The sequence below is a fragment of the Triturus cristatus genome, chromosome 1_2 (assembly GCF_964204655.1).
Source record: "Triturus cristatus chromosome 1_2, aTriCri1.1, whole genome shotgun sequence".
Taxonomy (NCBI): domain Eukaryota; kingdom Metazoa; phylum Chordata; class Amphibia; order Caudata; family Salamandridae; genus Triturus; species Triturus cristatus.
Genome location: NC_140580.1, coordinates 1,143,750,808 through 1,143,768,330, shown reverse-complemented (window position 1 = coordinate 1,143,768,330; position 17,523 = coordinate 1,143,750,808). Strand labels below are relative to the sequence as shown.

At 48.2% G+C, this 17,523-nt stretch overlaps 1 protein-coding gene across 2 annotated transcripts in view; it reads right to left on the bottom strand.

Annotated features, from left to right (window-relative positions):
• Window positions 1–17,523, bottom strand: part of TSC1 (TSC complex subunit 1) — a 296,095-nt gene that overhangs the window by 22,588 nt on the left and 255,984 nt on the right. The gene's annotated exons all lie outside the window — the stretch shown is intronic.

Below are 17,523 nucleotides of genomic sequence, written 5' to 3'. Positions count from 1 at the left end.
GGTTACTTTAGGCAACCAAATCCAGCAGGGAGCAAGTCCGAGGGACTAGCAAAACGTTACCTCCTCGTGAAAAGCAGTTTCCAGTCTAGTTAGTTCCAGTGTCAGTGGTCCCTTGCCATTGACTTCTATTGTGGTGGTCCTGATGCCAGGGATACAGGATGCTAAGGATGCTGCGCGGTTGATTGGGGGGGGGGGGGACTTTCTGGGACTACTCATTGGTTCAAGGGCTTGGTGAGGCGATGCTGGTCACAGCTGTCAATGTCCCTCATAGTCCTCTGGAGTTTGGCTGAAGTCTAGTTGCCACTGTACAGCAGTACCAGGGGCTTTCTCCTTTTGGCGGAAGCTTGCTTTCTGAGCAACCTAGCTGCACTTCGACGACTCTACTGGGTCCAGCAGACTCTGGTGAAACTTTGGAACATTGGGTCCTTTAGGCTGCACAGGGGCGAGGAGAAAAGATATGGAGCTTTCGGCTACCAACTTGCCAGGCAGGCTACTTCAGCTTTTGTGGTCACGCTGTGAACAGAAGGTCAGCCAACCGACCTTTGGAGTCTCTTCTGGCTGGGGCTCAGGAACAACTTCATGAGGACGAAGCAGCAGGCACAGACCCTTTCCTTTGGCCATCCTAAAGTGCATCAGTTGCAGTCCAGCTTCGGTGCAGCCTCTCTTCGCCGGGTTTTTGGTGCAGCAGGGTAGTCCTACGGTCCTCTTCCATTCCAATGAGATCAGAGTTCTGGCTGTCAGGGGTGGCCTTTTTATGCCTACAAATGCCCTCAGTGGAGGTTGCAGTCACTAGCCAATGGGCTACCAGGTTCCCACCCTCCTGATTACTTCATGTCAAGCTGATCATCTAGCTATCCCAGAAGGCTCCAGTCTGTCCACTTTCAAGACAGCAGAATCCCTGTCTCATCCTCAAGAGCTAAGTAGACCACCCTGGAGGTGTGTCTATCTATGGGCTACACGCCCTCAGGAAATCATTTCGCCAGTGTTTCCTCCTCTCTGTCCGTCGCCAAAATGTCAACCCGAACGAAAGAGCAGCCCCTCTCAAGTGTGGGTACAATTTGCCCTTCAAAGGTGGCTTCCCCTTTGAAGCTCGCCTTTTGGGTTAACACACAGCATGGCTTCCTTCCAAGATGTAGGTAATAGCTGCGCGAACGGTAGGCCTCTATTATTACCTGTCCTAGGAGTCATTCACACGTCGCCCCAGGTGGGCAGAAGGCCGTCTTGTGGCCAGTTTCAGTACCTGGCCACTGTAAAACTTTGTAAACAGCATATAAACTTTCTAAACGTTGCCTGTAGCAACTAGTTACATTAATTACAACTTATAACACTTTATAATGCCAATTTTGGACAGGTAACTCAGAGAACTATTTAAAGAACTCTTTAATAGTTACACAAAATACAAATTAATGGTAAAGTAGAATTCCCTTCAACTATTACAGACAAGGTACTTCAGAATTACCATTTTGCCTGCCTAAACACTCTGGAGGCTTTTCTGAAAGTATTCAATTGTCACCTGGCAGCTAGATGGTTTCCATGGTGAGGTGTGAACTGCTGCCATGACAGGGATAATGGGAGTTAGGTGCGAGTGGTGTTTCACTTCAAAGGGTGTTTCACCCCATCACAGGTGTATTCATACACAGCTCACATATAGGCCTATCCCCCTTGTGTCCTAATCAGACACCAACTCCATTGATAGAGAGAGCTGCCCCAGAACTGGTTTAAACTGACCACAGAGGTGGGTCAGTGAGCATCCTCTGACATTAGAGTGCCAAAACCTGCTTGAATGTTACATTCTGCCTGAGAGGTCTGCTGGGGTTTTACATAGAACATTTGGGATGCACTTCAAAGGAGGGAAACTGAATGCCAAACCACTGTAGCCACTGACTGGTTGCAGAGTTACTTACCTTCGGTAATACATTTTCTGGTAGAGACTATCTAACCACAGATTCCTCACCTCGGAAAATTCCCCAGGAGTCAGACTAGATCTAGAACATCTTGAGCAATACCTCTGTGTCAGTAGGTTGAGTCGATCAGTCCCACGCCAGCATCATCCATCGCAAGGGACGTGTGTGGTGTCTACACAGATGCACAATGGCGCACTGAGATCAGTTAAATTCCAGAATTGTTCTGCACCAAAATCGTTGTTCCCTCCGACTTTTCCCCTCCAAAAACCCTTTTTACTCATCCAAAGGCCTCCTCGTACTGCTAAGACCTAAAAAAATGAAATTAAAAAAATAAAATAAAAATCCTTCGCTCTTCCATCCCTTCACTATCCTATTCAATCAAAATAACAGACTAATATGTTCACGTCTCAAATTCCATATTCCACAATACTAATTCACCACTAATCCTTTATGGGTTCCCCGAGTAGCACGCTACTCTCCAATAAAGCGTTTCAATACCCCATCAGGGTTACAAGCGCCATATAAATGCAAACCTTTTTCTACTCCTTCCCGACCCTTCTCAATACAAATAACTGACTAACATATCCATCGCTCAAATTAATTTCATGTTTCACCATACTAATTCAACACTAATCCTTATGGGTTTGAGAGTAGCGTGCTTCAAAACCACCAGGGGTAGCAAGCGCTATTTAAATACAAACTTCTTTCCCGCCACTTACCCCGCTCTATCCAAATAACTCAATAACATATCCACCACTCAAACTACTTCATATTTCACTATACTAATTTTCAACACTAATCCTTTATGGGTTCCGGAGTAGCGCGCTGCTCGCCAGAAAAGTGCTTCAACACCCATCAGGGGTAACAGGTGCTCTATATGATTGCAAACCTTTCTTCCTCTTCTATCCCTCTGCTATCCTTCTCACTCCAAATAACGGACTAATATCCACCACTCAAATTACTTTCATAATTCACCATACTAATTCACCACTACGCCTTTATGGGTTTCCTGAGTAGCGTGCTTCAACACCCCATCAGGGGTAACAAGCGCTATGTAAATACAAGGAATATGCTACTTACCAGTATGCATCTGTTCTTGGCATGTAGAGCTGCAGAGTTGTACACTTAGCATAGATCGCCATCTGGTGTTGGGCCCGGATGTTTGCAGTTTGTTTTTGTTCTTTGGACAGTCTTTGGAAGTCACGAGTTTGGTGACTCCTCCTTCGGTCCGTACTGCGCATGGGCTTCGGCTCCATCCTCAGATTGTTTTTCGCCAACAGGGAAATGATGGAGCGTAGTAATAACAGTGAGAAACCCATGTGTGTTGTATCTAAATAAGATGTACTGGAACGGATACAGGTAGCCGGGGAGGCGGGTGGGCGTGTACAACTCTGCAGCTCTACATGCCAAGAACAGATGCATACTGGTAAGTAGCATATTCCGTTCGAGGCATATGAGCTGCAGATTGTACACTTAGCATAGATTATATAGCAGTACCCAACCTTAGCGGCGACCACCGGTATCCGTTGCAGCTGTTTGAAAAAGTGTCTTTAGTACAGCCTGGCCCACCCTAGCTTGCTGCTTGGAATGCACATCTACACAGTAATGTTTTGTGAAGGTGTGCGGTGTAGACCATGTGGCTGCTTTGCAGATGTCATCTAAGGGTATATTCCCTAGAAAAGCCATAGAAGCCCCTAACTTTCTTGTAGAGTGGGCTTTAGGCGGAACAGATAATGTTCTCTTTGCCTTTTGATAGCAAATTTGTATGCACTTTACAATCCACCTAGCTATCCCTGATTTAGAAATGGGGTTGCCTTTATGTGGTGGAGAGAAGGAAACGAACAATTGTTTAGTCTTCCTGAAGGGTTGCGTTCTTTGTATGTAGTATAGCAAAGCCCTTTTCACATCAAGTGTGTGTAAGGCCCTTTCCGCAACAGATTGGGGTTGCGAGAAGAAGACCGGTAATTCCACCGATTGATTGAGATGGAAGGGGGAAATGACCTTGGGCAGAAACTTCGGATTTGTGCGAAGTATGACCTTGCTGTGATGTATTTGTATGAAGGGTTCCTGTATAGTGAACGCTTGTATTTCACCCACCCTTCTAAGGGAAGTGATAGCTACGAGAAAAGCTGTTTTCCAGGTGAGAAACTGTAGCTCACATTTATGCATTGGTTCGAAGGGCGGACCCATTAGTCGTGTAAGAACTAAATTTAGATTCCATACAGGGGAAGGTGGTGCCCTGGGAGGAATTACTCGTTTAAGGCCTTCCATAAAGGCTTTAATAGCGGGCACTCTGAAGAGTGATAAATGCTGTCTCTTTTTTTTGGAGATAAGCAGCGATCGCTGCTAGGTGTAGGCGTATGGATGAATATGCCAGGTTACACCTGTGAAGATGGAGCAGATAGCATATAATGTGCTGTATGGATGCATCTAAAGGGTTGATTGTATTGTTACGGCAGTAAATTACAAATCTTTTCCACTTTGCGGCATAGCATGCTCTAGTGGTAGGACGTCTGGCTTCCATGATGATGTTCATGCAATCAGGGGGGAAGGTTAAGGTATCCGAATTCTAAGATTTCAGGAGCCAGATCGCCAGGTTGAGCTGAGCTGGGTCCGGGTGCCTGATTTCTCCATGGTTCTGGGTTAGGAGGCATGGGGATAGGTGCAGTTTTTCATGTGGTACCACTGATAGTTGTAGTAGCGTGGTGTACCACGGCTGCCTGGCCCACGTCGGAGCTACTAGAATGAGTGTGAGGGAGTGTTGTTGTAGCTTCCTTACCACTAATGGAATTAGTGGGAGAGGTGGAAAGGCGTATGCAAATCTGCCTGACCAGTTCATCCATATCGCATTGCCCTTGGACAATGGGTGTGGGTATCTGGCGGCGAAGCTTGGGCATTTTTTGTTTTCGTGGGTGGCGAAGAGGTCTATCTGAGGATGCCCCCACTGTTGGAAGAATGGGTGAACTTGTGGATGCAGTTCCCATTCGTGTAGTTGTTGCGTTTTTCTGCTGAGCTGATCTGCCATGGTGTTTTGTACGCCTGGAACGTGCTGTGCCAGGAGAAAGATGTTTTGGGGAATTGCCCATCGCCATATGCTCTGGGCTAAGCGGGAGAGCTGGGGAGAGTGTGTCCCCCCCTGTTTTTGGATATAATACATTGCAGTCATGTTGTCTGTGCGAATGAGGACTGCTTTGCCCGAAATCTGTTTTTGGAAAGATTTTAGGGCTAGAAAGATCGCCAAGAGCTCCAGATGGTTGATGTGGAGTGATTTTTGCTGTGGCGTCCATAGACCTTGCATGGTGAGGTGTAGGAGGTGCGCTCCCCAGCCGGAGAGCGATGCGTCCGCTGTTAGAATCACCTGAGGAACCGGGTCCAGGAACGGCCGCCCTTTGGAAAGGTTTGTGGTGTTCCACCACTGCAGAGAGTGATGTGTGCGGCCGTCCACCAACACCAGATCCGTCAGCTGACCCTGGGCATGGTTCCACTGTTGTGCTAGGCACTCTTGAAGTGGACGCATGTGGAGTCTTGCATGGGGCACTATGAAGATGCAAGACGTCATCATTCCTATGAGCTTCATAAACACTCTTGCTGGAAGAGAGTGTTGGGGAAGAAATGTTTTGCGTAAGGCTTGAATGCTTGTGATTCTGGCTGAGTTTGGATAGGCAATACCTTTGGAGGTGTCTATAGTGGCCCCGAGATATTGCTTTGTGTGAGATGGTATGAGGTGGGACTTTTGGTAGTTCACCGTGAAGCCTAGCTGGTGGAGCAGTTGGATGGTGCTGTTTGTATGTTGCACACATTGGTGGTAGGACGTGGCTTTTATCAGCCAGTCGTCTAAGTAAGGGAAGACGTGAATATGTTGACGTCTGAGGTGTGCTGCTACTACTGCTAGGCATTTGGTAAACACCCGTGGTGCGGTGGTGACCCCGAAGGGGAGAACCGTGAATTGGTAATGCTGCCCGTCCACCACGAACCTGAGGTATTTCCTGTGAGAGGGGTGTATTGGAATGTGAAAGTATGCGTCTTTCAGATCCAAGGTTGTGAGAAAGTCTCCCTGGCAGAGGAGCGGGAGGACTTGTTGTAGGGTGACCATGTGAAAATGGTCTGAATGTATGTAGGCATTTAGAGGCCGGAGGTCCAGAATGGGCCTGAGGGTCCCGTCTTTCTTTGGTATTAAAAAATATAGGGAGTAGACCCCTAGATTTTGTTGCTTGACGGGGACCTGCTCTATAGCGTGTTTTTGGAGGAGGGAGAGTACCTCCTGTTTGAGCAGTGTGGAATGTTCTTGAGACATTGGATGGTGCCTTGGTGGGATATTGGGTGGGGTAGATGTGAGCTCGAGACAGTACCCTGACCGAATGATTTGGGTCACCCATTTGTCCGATGTTATGGACTCCCATGCGTGGATAAAGTTTTGTAGCCTGCCCCCGACCGGAGTGGGATGGTCTGGGGGGAGCGGAGGGAAGTCATTGTGCGGGTGGGGTAGCAGAACGGGTGGTGTTAGTTTTGCCCCTGCCCTTATTGTTGTTGCCTCTGTAATCACCCCTTTGGTTGCCCTTTGAAAAGGTATTTTGAGGAGGGGACTTATAGGAGGTAGAGGCGCTATCGGTGGAGAAGCCTCTGCCTGTACCACGAAAGGACGAGCGTCGAAAGGAACGTTTAGAGGCTTGTGTTTGGAGTGCCCCCATAGACTTTGCTGTGTCTGTGTCCTTTTTCATCTTTTCCAACGCTTCGTCTACCTTTGGCCCAAAGAGAGTTTGCTGGTCAAAGGGGTGATTGAGTATGGACGCCTGGACTTCAGGCTTGAACCCTGAGATCCTGAGCCAGGCATGGCGACGAAGCAGGACACTGGTATTTATGGCTCTAGAAGCAGTGTCGGCTGCATCGAGGGCACACTTAATGGAGGTGTTTGTAATTAGTTTACCCTCCTGTATTAGTTCATGAGCTCTACGCTTGTGTTTCTCGGGAAGGTGTTGCATAAGAGCCTCAAGTTCGTCGTAGTGTGCTCTGTCATAGCGCGCAAGTAGCGCTTGTGTGTTTGCAATGCGCCACATGTTTGCAGCTTGAGAGGCGGTGCGTTTGCCAGACGCGTCTAGGAGTTTGGATTCTTTGTCTGGCGGTGGGGCTTCTCCTGAGGACTGGGAGTTAGCCCGCTTTCTAGCTGTAGAGACAACTAGGGAATCTAAGGGAGCAGGGCCCTTAATGTATGCAGGGTCTGTGGGTGCCGCCTTGTACTTTTTCTCTATTCTAGGGTTTAGTACCCTGGCCCTGACAGGGTCTTTGAACACCTCTGCGGCATGCTTGGTGACACCCTTAAGCATAGGTAGAATAGATGTGGATTTGTCCTGTATGTCAAATGTGTCCAGTAAGAAGTCGTCTTCCACTGGTTCACTGTGCATGTCCACCCCATGGTAGTGTGCTGCTCTCTGCACTAAATGATGAAACCCTAAGGAGTCCTCTGGAGGAGACGGCCTGGATGGGTATAGGTCGTCCTGAGGCATATCGGGTATATCAGGGTTGTTGTAATCCTCCCATGGGTCTGGGGTCCCCGGTGGAGTGGGATCCATTGGGGCGTCCGCCGGGTAATTGTCCGGGTCCCCGTCGTCCGGATCTGGGGACGGGGTCGGAGAGTAATGAGGTAAAGGTGGCGGAGACCTGGGAGGGGGAGGGGGTGGAGGAGGTGGAGGAGGCAGGGGAGGGGGTAGTGGGGAGGGCACTCTGAGGGGAGAGGTAGCAGAGTCCTTCCGTTTGGGCGGTGGAGGAGGAGCCGGAGTATCAAGGCGTCTTTTCTTGACAATTAAAGTCAATAGTCCAGTCTTTGGATCTTTGGACAGAGTCTTTTGTAAAGGGTCTGGTGTAAACAGAGCCAATGGTGCCGAATCGTCCGTCGGCACCGATGATTTCGGAACCGAGGGCTTCGATGGTTTCTGTGCGCCATGCTTTTTTGGTACCTCCGGTTTTTTCGGCGTCGAGGGAGTTTTCGGCGCCGGAGCGTCAGTGCCGACTGATTTGTGTTCGTGTTTGGTCGGCGCCGAGAGTCCAGGCTTCCGCACCGGTGGCTTCGGAGTCGAGCTGGGTATTACTTTCTTCGGTGCCGGATGCTGTTTTTCGGCACCGGGCGTCGGCTGGCTCGATCCCGAGCTGCCGTGAGACTTTGGAGGCTTCGACACCGGGCCCGAAGGTGGGGTGATAGAAGCTTTGGTCTTGGTTTTGCCCAGGCCAGCAGGCGAGGGTGTAACCTGAGTCTCTTTGGTTTTGGGCGCGGGGGTGGGAGGGGGCACAGTACTTACGGCCCGCTGCGCCGGCGTGATGTCCTCCACGTCGGAGTCGTCGGCCTCAGAAGCGCTGACGACGTCTTCCTCCTGTTCGGTGTGTATTTGCCCCGAAGCTTCGGCGCCGTCTCCGAAGATGTCCGGTGGAGCTGCAGACGATGAGTGCGCCATGGTGCGTCGAGCTCTTCGATCTCGGATGGTCTTCTTCGATCGAAAAGACTTACAGGCGGGGCAGTCTCTGGCCTCGTGTTCTGGAGAGAGGCAAAGATTACACACCTGATGGAGGTCGGTGTGGGGAAATTTAGACCCACATTTTGGGCACTTTTTGAACGGAGTCCTTTCCATCGGCCGGGACCGGAGTCGAGGAGGGCCCGAAGGCCGGTGCCGATGTACGGGATGGAGAAAGTGCCGCTTCGAGAGATGAAGATGATGATGAAGAAACTCGAAGAAACGAGGATTTTCCGTCGAGGCTGGAACCGTAGAAGTTCGAAGCCGGAGCACGAAGTATCACATCCGAGCCCGATGGCGGAAAAAAAACAATCTGAGGATGGAGCCGAAGCCCATGCGCAGTACGGACCGAAGGAGGAGTCACCAAACTCGTGACTTCCAAAGACTGTCCAAAGAACAAAAACAAACTGCAAACATCCGGGCCCAACACCAGCTGGCGATCTATGCTAAGTGTACAATCTGCAGCTCATATGCCTCGAACACCTTTTTTTCCTCTTCTATCTTTCTGATATCCTTCCCTATCCAAATAAAACTGACTAACCGATCCACCACTTAAAATGTACTTGCTTGTTTCACTATACTAATTCAACACTAACCCTCTATGGGTCCCGAAGTAGCGTGCTACTCACCAAAAAAAAGCATTTCGAAGCCTTGTCAGGGGTAGTAAGCACTGTACAAATGCAATTACAATACAATACAGTGCGCAGAGTCTAACAGGAGCATCAGAGTGAAGAGGCAATTTCACAGATCGGGGAGAATGAGAGGGTCGGTGAGGAATCTGCAGTGTCTACCAGAAAAGGCATTACCAAAGGTATTTTCCTCCTGGAAGGGATCATGCTGCAGGGGGCCATAGGCCTCTTCATCAACCGTCTCTGGGAAGGAGGGGGTGCACAAGGGTGGCTAGTCAGGGGCTGGTTGACGCGGTCCGGGCAGCAATGGTGTCGACATCAAAGTGCCGCCGTCTCAGAGTCAGAGAGGACGATGGGATCCTCTACAAGCTGAGTTAGTGGCACTGAAAACTCGAGGGAACTCAGACTGGCTTAGGTGTTGGTGCCAGCATCAGTCTGGATCTAGGGGTAGATCCAGAGGACCCAGTTGGCATCAGGGGCGAAAGCACTGACTAACTCAGCAGGGGCATCCCGTGGTTCTGAATGCACACCAGAGGGAGCCGGTGTCCCAAAGATGTAGTGTATGGAATCAAGAACCACTTGAGTTGGGCAGGGGTAGCTCCAGGGAGTTCGGGGAAGTGTGGAGTGGGTCCAAGACCGGGAGGAGGGTATGTAAGCATAGCACCCACTAGAAGAGGCCAAAGAGCACTTTGACTTCTTGTAGTTCTGTGAATTACCCAACTTCAAAGAATTCTTGGAATGGGATGAGGCTTGCCTGCAGGATCGTCTCAGAGTGGGCCCGTGATCTCTTTTGGGATCCAAACTGATTGGCGTGGAGCTTTCTTCTACCGTACCGCCAGGAGCTTCATCGCCCGCTTGTGAATCACTTTGGGGTGCATTGACTTGCAGCCTGTACAGGCCTTGAAGTTGTGGCTTGACCCAAGACACCACAGGCAAATCAAGTGCGTGTCAGAGACCAATATCTCTCACACATATTAAATGATATGTGTTTTGTTAGGGGACATATCCTGTGCGCACTAGGAGCAAAAAGCTTTAAAAAAAATAATTAACAAATAAACTTACACTCTCCACCTCCAAGAACGAGTTAGCACTTCGGATCCATGCTATTGGCATAGAGAGACAGGAGAGGTCAGCACTTCGGGATGGCGCCTATATAGGCACTGTGCATGTCGCGTTTGTCGGAGACAATGTAAATGCGTAGCCAATGAACGCCACCTACTGGCACGCAGAGGTACTGCTCAAGATTTTCCAGATTCATTCTGATGGCTGAAAGATTTCGTAAGGTGAAATTAATCTGCAGTTTGAAATCTATCAGAAAGTGGAGCAATGATTTTACAAGATTTTGGACTCCGACTTTGTTGGTGGTACAGGGACTGCCTAAAACTGGATTTTACGATTAGCTGTCGGAGGATCCTAGGAATACACTCCTCGCATACACCCCCTTGTCCCCCAGCACTCAAGATGGCTACAGCCTTTAGGCATGCTAATCTTAGCCTCAGAGTGCCCAATGTGGGTATGGTTAGCCCCAGGATCATTTATTCCAATGCTTACAGTGTTCCCAGGGGTCATTCTAATCCACTAGCTCGTGCCAGGCATAAATGTGGCATCTCGAGGCACCCACTTTGGAACACTCCTGGACCTGAGGAAGATCAGACGAGTACGGACCTGAAGAGCCTAGAAAACTGGACCTGCTCTCCTTCTTGTACCCAGGACAAGATGGACTCTATTTTGTAGCCCCAGCTTCTGTGAGCCCTAATCAGCCCAGAGAGCCAGCTCAAATCAAAGGTGGTAAGAGCACCCTGTCTGTACAGTGCAATTTTACTTTAAAACGGCTGTGTTTTCACTGAAAGACAGTTATAATTGCTTTCCTTTTTTCCCCCTAAACTGTGCTAAAGCTACTGAAAGGCAAATCCCGTTACCCCGCCAGTGCCTCCCTTCTAGAATCTAAAGAGGCATAAATAGTCCCCTATTGGAGTGTTTAAGAGAGTGCTTAACCTGTCTTGTGGTTAGGAGTTGTGTTTGTCAAGTGTAGCACTTGCAGACTACAAAAACCAGGTTTTCACGTGCGTGAAATACATTTAGCAGTTTTACATTTGGGCCTTACTTTCAAGGTTGAACAGGACCCGCAAAGTGTGTATTGGACTGGTCTGTATCCAAGGAGATTCGGAGCTCAGGAGCAGCTACCATCTCCCACCCAACATCAATTTCTATTTTACTGATTGGCCCACAGGGTATCTGACCAAGCCTCTGTCCTCCCCAACACCTTGCACATCCCTTAAGTTTAAAGTCACAGACTCTTAGAATAGGTCTCTTATTGGCTGTTGCATTCGTGTTCTAATTGGTTCCTAGGGCTAGAGTTTGTTGAACCTCTGACTTAGGGTTCTGATTAGATGATGGGGCTAGGGTTTCTATTGGACTTCAGGCTTAAGAGTGCGATTGGTTGCTACGGTGCTGTGATTAGTTGATAGGGCCAGGGCTCCCATAGGCTCCAAGCTTTAGGGATAGGGTTCTAATTGCTTAGAGCTATTGTTCCCACTGGAGCAACGTCACCTGATAAATAGGGCTATTTAACTTTAGGGTTCAGGGCATCTCAGCATGGGCAAAGTGGACTAGGGCAGAGTGGACTAGGCCAGTTGCCTGTTCAGGCCGGGTCAAGCCTAGGGCCAGAAAAAGAGGACTAGGGCAGTTGCATGTTTCGATTGGGTCAGGCCTAGGGCAAGAAATGCTGCCCTTTTTCCAAAATACCAGCCATCACCATTGCCCATACACTCTTCCTCCAACACACATCTCCACGCTCTTTCCCCTTCAACATACACTCCCCACTGTAGGAAGCTGGCTCTGTATATATTATACCAAAATGAGGTATAGTGTGGAACTCCAAAGGTAGGCAGAGGTAAAAGTAGATAGCACCTCACTCTCTATTTGTGGTAGTGTGGGCGAGCAGTAAGGCTTTATCAGAGGGTAGTGTTAAGCATTTGTTGTACACACGCAAGTAAGTGAAATAAATGCTTCGCAAAATCTTTTGTAATGTTTTACAATTGAATGCAATTTCAAATGCAGTTGATTGAATTACAGGTATGTCAAGGTTTCAAAATTACTTTTCAGATTACCATGTACGTAACTTTTTAGATTACTTTTGCTAGTCAGTGTGATATGCCTAGATATCACACTGATACATTTCCTAGACAAAAGGTAAGTAATACACTTTTAGCACATCAGAAGTTTTTCAATGTTCCATACAAACCAACTCCATACTTAAAACAATTCAAGGAAAACACAGTCAGTGTATCCCAATGGAGACAAGCATTGGCAAAGCCATTAGGTCTCGCCTTTGGAATCTTATAATTTTTTTAGAAATGTAACAGTTTTTGCACTAAGGATTTTGTTTTGGATAATGAAACTTTTTTTGCTTTTTTTGTATATGGAAATACGTTTTCTAGCAGTTTGGCTTATACCTGAGTTAATGTGTAAAGCGTTTGCGCCATACGTACATAGCAACACCATACGCGCCTTTAACTACATACAATATCTCAAGCAGAACTAAAACTTAATGTAAAGAATGTTAAAAAAAAAATGGCAAGCATCAACACCTTGTTTGAAAAAGACTCCCAAGTGTAGCCGCCATCCAGTCTGGACTGGTGTGAAACACCCGAACAGTTACTACCTGTGGTTAAATGGGAGTCTGCCGAAGCTGAATAAAGACAATGGTTTCCTCCTCGTAAAGATCAGTATCGGCGTTAGGAGAGGCAAATGTGGCGTCACTGCAGTTGCACATACGGGTGAAGTTTTAAAAGCAATATAGGATGTTTGAAGCAGTCAAAAGCAGAGACCAAAACAGAGATGTTCAATAATGAAGTCAAAACGAAAACAGTTATTTGTACAACAAAAAGAGAAGCAGGGTTGTCTGGCGTTTAGTAAATGCTTAATCTAATAATAACCGGGACAAAGGGAAATGCGAAAATGAGCTTCAATTAGATAAAGTATATTACTTGAGGACGAGGCTGGCTTTGGGGAAATAGCACGCGAGTTCAAAATGCAAAAGGCCCGCGCGATATTTTTTTTTTTTAATAACAGCCGGAAAGGTTTAAGAAATAAAAAGTTTCTAAATCGTGTACGAGGCTGGCTTTAGTGAGAGCACGCAAGTTGAAAATTTAAAAGGGCCGCGCTCTATTTATTTAATAACGCGCCCAAAATGTTTGTTAAATAACGCAAAAGTGTACAAATTGAGGACGAGGCTGGCTTTGGTGAGAGAGCATGTCAGTTGCAAAAATGCCAAAGGGCCGCACTCACACGTGTGCTTGTAAAAATAAAACAAAATCACACTGCTGGCACTGCAATGATGTGTTTGCTGGCACCGCGCTCTATTTAACAATTATGCGCAGTAGATGTTTAATGACTAAAAAGTGTATCATTGTGGACGACGCTGGCTTTGAGAGAGAGCACGCGAGTTCAAAATGCTAAAGGGCCGCTAATAATAACGAGACGGAGGGGTGTGTTTAATAATGAAAAACTGTATAAAATCACAAAACAAGGAGGCACGTCTGGCGAGTGGTGCACGATGTGCGTGCGTTGTAAGGGTGCCAGCGAGCGATGCGCTGAATGAGCCATGAAAAGAGAAGATAGCCAGATGGCGCCTGTGCGCGTAGCCGCAACCTTTAGGCCACAAGCAAAAGCGTGTGGTCAACTTTTTGAAGCCCCCTTATTAAAAGTCACCCGCAAGCAATGCGCTTAATGAGCCATGACAAGAGAGGAAAGCTAGATGGCGCCTGTGCGCGTAACCGCAAGCTTTAGGCCACAAGCAAAAGCATGTGGTCAGCTTTTTGAAGCCCCCTTACTAAAAGTCTCGCCAGAGCAGCACATGCGCTGCCTCAGGCAAGACCTAAAAAATTAAAGTAATGGTTTGCAGGCAAGAACTGCTTTGCGGGAGTTGGTATTCTGGGGTAAGAACCAGGGTTTCCCAAGGGTCAAGCATGCACTCTTGAAACACCCTCAGCAGAACTAGGGCGGCCGGGTGGAGAGTGCGGAGTCCCAATGTAATCCAATGGTGGACAGGGGGCCTCCGGTTGGTGGCTGCTCACGAGCAGGCCACGGAGTTGTGGGAGCAAAGCTCCTGGTGTTAGGCACAGGGCAAAGGGGGATCAGAGTTAGCACCCAAGATACACCCGCAGCGGTGCAGGGTGCTGTTTTAGCATTGGGCGCCCTGTTTTCATTGGGGATTCTCCAGTTGCAACAAAGACTTCAGGACCAGGGACGAAGATCTTCTGGAGGTGACCACCGGTTGGAGAGGTAAGTTAGCATGCCTGCGGATGTTGTGACACTGTCGGTTGGGCCACCCAAAGTCGTGGGGCGTCTGGTGCAAGGGTGTCTTTAGGTGTCGGGTTTTCTTACCAGCTCCGGTTGGGGGGGATCCTCCAGAAATAGGCTGCAGGCTTCGCTTGGAGATTCGAGGCAGGTCAGAGATCACCAGATCTCAGGTGAGGATCGCCGGGGAGACCTCATCGTGGTGTTGGGCCACTCGAACTTGGGCGTCGGGTGCAGACTCACTGTTTTGGCTGGGGCCAGTCTCGGTCACCCATGAGCACCGGATTTACTCAACAAAGTCTTTGGTTTGGAAGGCAGGGCAGTTCCTCTGGGTTCTTGAGGTTGCCGACTTCAGGACACCAGCTTTTCGCTGGAGCAGGGTCAAGGTAGGGACAGGCCGGTAGGGCTGGGGCCAAGTCAGTGGGCTTCCTCCCCTTAGTTCGGCACGGCTTCTTCAGTCCTTCTCTTCTTGTCGATTCTTGTCTGAGGAGGCAAGGTTCAGGGTTGCCCCAAAATACTACATTTAGGGGCATTACAGGTAAGTAAAGGTTGGGACAAATTGGTCCCTTCCTTGGGGTGGGTACACCCCCTATTATGTCACCCTCCAGTGGGAGGGGGCATATGCCTCACTCTGGTTGGCTGGGAATGAGAGTTGTGCTTCACCTCGCCTCACCCACCTGAGGGTGGGGTTGTCAAAGGTGGACACACCCCCCTTCCTCACTTTGTTTTCCCACGGATTCTCCCGTCCAAAGAGGGGGTCAGGACTGGTGGGGGCCGGTTGTGGAAGCAGCAAAGGCCTGGGGTAGCTCACAAATGCAGCAAACCTTTGAAGCTTCCCCTTCGTGGACCCTGCCCAGACTGGGGCACCTCGTCCCAGGATGTGCATTGTTTCAGACCCCGAGAGCAGCAGGCTCTCAACCCAGGGGTCCAGAAACATGTCTGGCGGTGGCAGCTGAAAGCAGCCACTCAGCCTGGACACTAGTGTTATGTCGTTTTTCAGGGGGCGTCTCTAAGTTGCCCTCCGAGTGCATTTTTCATTAAATCCCACACTGGCATCAGTGTGGGTTTAATGTGCTGAGAAGTTGGATACCAAACTCCCCAGTTTTCAGTAAAGCCATTATGGTACTGTGGAGTTCCTAATGACAAACTCTGAGCACCATATACTCGTAATGGCATTACTGCACTTACAATGTCTAACAATTGACACACTGTAGGAGTACAGGGCTCATGCACCTGTACCCACACCACTGGTATAGTGCACCCAGCTAGAGGGGTGGCAGACCTACACCAGGGCAGTGTGTTGTAGACATGGCACACAAGGATGTGTGTCATGTCTACTTCACTTTGTTCTGCACCAAAACACGCAGTCTGCAAAAAAACGTGTGTGTATATATATATATATATATATATATATATACACACATATACACACACACACACACACACACACACACACACATATATATTTAGGTATCTAAACTCTGACTTCAGGGGCCAAATCGCTAGGTTGAGCTCCTTGGGGTTTGGATGTCCAATTTCTCCATGGTTCTGGGTGAGGAGGTTTGAGTGGAGGTGAAGCTTCTGATGTAGAATTACTGCCAGTTCTAGTAGTGTGGTGAACCATGGTTGATGTGCCCATGTGGGAGCCACTAGAGTAAGGGTGAGAGATGTTTGCCTGATCTTTCAAGCCAGAAATTGAAGAAGAGGGAGAGGCGGAAAGGTGTAAGCAAATATCCCTCATCGATTCATCCATAGAGCATTGCCTTTGGATAGAGAGTGTGGGAACCTGGAGGCGAAGTTTGGGTATTTTGAGTTCTCTGCTGTTGCTAAGAGATCTCTTTGTGGAAACACCCATTTGTTTAAGTATGGAAGGAGGACTTGGGGGTCGAGTTCCCACTTGTGTACTTTTTACCTCGTCCTGCTGAGGAGGTCGGCAAATTTAGGGTCTGTCCCTGGAAGGTGTTCTGCTAGCAATTGGATTCTGTGAAGTATTGCCAAATGGTCTGAGAGAGGCATGATAACTGTAGTGTGTCTGTCCCCCCCCCCCCTAGTTTTTGTACATAGTTCTTTGCTATCATATTGTCTGTCCGGACTAGGACAACTTTCCCCATCAGGTGAGGTAGAAATGCTTTTAGCACTAGTTGAACAAATAAAAGCTCTAGGTAGTTGATGTGGAGATTTCTGTGTTTGGAGTCAGAGACCCTGAACTGTTACATGTTGTATAGATGGACACCTCACCCAGTGAGCACGATCTGTGGAACAGGGTCGATAAAGGGCTGCCCTTCTGTTTTATGTGTTCCACCACTGCAGAGACTGATGGGTGCAGTTCTCTACCAACACTAGATCTTTTAGTTGACCCTGTGATGGATTCCATTGACGTGCTAAGCATTCTTGTAGATGACGCATGTTTAATCTTGCATGAGGTACTATGGCAATGCATGATGCCATCATACCTACAAGGTGCATGAAAGTTCTTACTGTTTGATATTGATTGCTTTAAAATTGTAGTAACAGTGTTTGAAAATTGTGAATTCTGGCTGCATTGGGATAGGCTAAACCGGTCTGAGTGCCTTGCATAACTCCTAGGTAGGGTTGCAGCTGTGAGGGTTGAAGATGGGATTCCTGTGCATTGACAGTGAATCCTAACTGATGAAGAAGGCCTATGGTATTCTGAGTGTGTTATAAACACTTGTGGTGCGAGTTAGCTTTGATAAGTCAATTGTCTAGATATGGGAAGACATGAATCGGCTGTCTTAGATGAGCAGCTACTACTGTTAGACATTTGGTGAATATCCTGGGTGCAGTAGTGTCTCCGAATGGGAGTGCTTTGAACTGATAATGCTTTCCTGCTATCACAAATCTAAGATATTTGTGATGTGCTGGGCGAATAGGGATATGAAAGTAGGTGTCCTTTAAGTCCAGTGTTGACAAAGCCGCCTTGCTGTAAGAGCAGAAGCACCGGTTGAAGTGAGAGCATATGGAAGTTTTCTGGTAGTATGTATAGGTTTAATGACCTGAGAACTGCCACTTGTGGGGATTAGAAAGTAAAGTGAGTAAACCCCTGATTCTTGGTGTTGTATTGGAACTGGTTCTATAGCTCCTTTTGTTAGAGGAGCTTGTACTTCTTGTTTGAGCAGTTGTTCGGGCACTAGAGAGAGTTTGTGAATGCAAGGCGGAATATTGGGAGGA